The sequence below is a fragment of the Cynara cardunculus genome, assembly GCF_001531365.2.
Source record: "Cynara cardunculus var. scolymus isolate 2C chromosome LG 12, CcrdV1, whole genome shotgun sequence".
Classification (NCBI taxonomy): Eukaryota; Viridiplantae; Streptophyta; class Magnoliopsida; order Asterales; family Asteraceae; genus Cynara; species Cynara cardunculus.
In genome coordinates, this window is record NC_037539.1 from 19,862,055 (window position 1) to 19,865,117 (window position 3,063).

Sequence of the window (3,063 nt, forward strand, 5' to 3'; positions counted from 1 at the left end):
TCTGTCTCTAATATTTTTCTGAAACCATTCAAGTGATTCGGTTGAGTACTTGAAGGCTTCAGACATTCTAAAGAACTTTTTCACCTCAAACTCATTTTTGTAAACAAGTCTGAGTTCGGATTGAGACAAGACAGAGGCAGAGCGTATCTCCTGCAGGCCCTGGAATTCTTCGTTTGGTGGAGTGCAGGATAGCCTGTCAATGCCCAGCCTTAGTGCAATCTCGAAGTCTGTTTTCGCTCTTAGCTTTACCAGGGACTCCATTGTCTTTACTATCGCTCGATTTGCCATTCCAAACCTTATGCCGTGATCCTGCCTCTGAGTTGTGTAGGCGTATAATTCGATTAAGTCATACGGGTTGAGATTAATGAGATCATTTTCGTTGAACACGCTAATGATCCCATGGGCTCTCTTCATGGTTAACTCAATGTATCTGATAGCTCGGTTGGTGAAGGATTTTATCTTTAAGTCTATGACTCTCCTTATTCCTTCATTCGAGAAGACAACTCGAGGATCTTGAGTAGTTTGTCTGACGAAACGATGGTGTAGGAGGTCCACTGACGAAACGATGGGATGGTGGAGGTAGAAGTTGGGGGAATGGGGAGGTTGGCAATTAGATCTCTCACCTCTGCAGTGAAGGAATAGAAGGCTTCATCGAATGAGGGGTCTACATAGGGAGGAGGTGGTTGAGGGGTGGGTTGGGGTATTTGGGAAAGGATGGCAGCGGGTAGTTGGGTGAGAGTGTCTTGGATGGTTGTCATTTGGTGGGTGAGGGTGGTGAGGGTTTCATCGATTGATGAAGTGGAAGGTTGGGAAGGTTGGGGAATTGGAGAGGTGATGGAGGTGGGTAATTGATGAAGGTGGCGGATGAGGGTTTGGAGTTGGGAAATAATGTATGTGAGGTTCTCATTGGTCTCAGTTGCCTGATCCGTGAGGGTGGCAAGGGATTGGATGAGGACTTGGTTGCATTGGGTGGCTAGGGATGATATAGTGTTATACTGTTGGGTGATGGTTTGTTGAAGGATTTGAAGGCGGGAAGAGTTGGTTTGGGTTTGGGTATCGATTTGGTTGAGATGCCGTTGAAGGATGGCAAGGGATTGGTGGAGGTCAGGGGTATCGGGTGAGGGTTGTTTTTCCACCAGCCCTTGTATTAGGAGTTTAAGGTCATCCAAGGACCGCGTCACTTTATCAACAAAGGCTTGAAACTCAGCCTTAGTGACCAGATTTGCTATTGGGGTAACCCCTGCAGCAACAGATGCTGCAGGTTGGGCCTCTGTTCCTGWGGCGCCTTCTTGGCCTTGTGTGAAGGTAGGCCGTGAAGGACTTCCATCATGTCCTTGATAGCCTTCGAGAGAAGAACTATCTCGTGATGTGTGTGTCCCTTTTTACTGATCAATCTTCATACAACTTCATATTCATGGCAGATCATAGATATGAGCATTCAAGAACATGTAGATAGTTGAGAGAGAAAGTCAACACCAGATTTCTTGGTCAAACCTCTTATTATAAACTATTAGATTTACAATAAGCTCTCCTCTTTTTCTAATTACAAAGACAAACTCCTATTTATATGGTCAAACATCTAAACACAAGTCAAAGTCAAACCTGTCAAAGAAAAGTCAAACACGATGACTTTTACAATTATAGACAATATTTAACTTTCAAGACGAATACAATTTAATACTGATTTTTAGTCCTAACATTTTCCCCCTTTGTATTCAGACTTGAAAGAAATTATGCACTTTGAGTCCTTGTTTGAACTTTGAAACATTAAGCACATTATGTCATCTTCAAAAGAAATTCTTCAACATGAAATCTTCAAACAATCAACTATTATTGTTAGCTCTCATTCCTTGAATGTAAAAGTATAGAAAAAGTAAAACAGCAAGTATTGACAGAAGCTGATCTGTCACAGAAGACCACAGAGGACAATCAAACAGAAGAAGCTCAATCGTACAAGATTCAAGTGACAGAACCTCTGTCATCCATCACAGAGGTTCTGGAAACTTGTCCTCTACAAAGACCATGCTACAAGTCAAAGACGACATAACCTCCTTCGTGTCTCACAGAGGTTCTGGAAGATTTCCTCTACGTGCTACAAAGTTTCATCCAGCAGAGCCTCTGTGATGTCTCACAAAGGATCTGCAGAAAAGTCTTCTGTGTAGATTATCTTTAGCTCATTTTACTTAGGTTTATTAGCTGCTCGTGACTTTCACGTGATCTTGTCTGTAATCTGTATTAGATGAACGGCTTAGATTTAATTGCTTTAGGTCGTGTCAGGAAACGGTTACTTGCCTGTATAAATAGCAGCGTAGGCCTTTGTATTTAGTGTGCTTCCAGAATTGTAATTGTCAATATTTTCAATCAATTGAAAATCATTTGAAGCTTTTCTCTTCATGTTATTCAAGTGTTCTTCATCGTGTTCATACCAATTGCTGCTTGTTTGATKATAATACTTTCCGCTGCTTACTCACTGTCAATCAAATCAACCAAGTAAGTATTCAGTACCAAGAACTGAGTTATACGATCCTAACAATTGGTATCAAAGCATGTTTCAAATTTAAATTTGATTATTTCTGTTCTTGGTATTCATTCCTTTTTGCTCAAAAACACAGCCGTCTTCTTCATCAGTTTATCCTGTTTTTCACTGTTTTATCAATCCTCTCCTATTTTCTTTTAATTCTTCTTCATTCAATGGCAAATATGGCCAATGCATCGTTTATGAGTACGGGTTCACAGTCTAAACCACCCGCGCTCATTTGTGAGGAATTTCCTCAATGGAAAATCCGAATGGTGAGTTTTCTTGAGGGTATTCATCCTAGGATTTGCGAATCCCTGTACAATCCTCCTTACATCCCAATGAACCACATTCCAAGAGTTCCTACAACTCAAACCACACCAGAAATACCAGAGCATTATGAGCCTCGTGCTGAAGGTAACTGGAGTGACGAAGACAAGGTAATCGTCGAATTAGGGAACAAATGTAAACGATTGTTAATCATGGTTATTCCTAACGACATCTTCAAATGCATCGATCACTGTCAACTGTCCATGGACATATGGGCA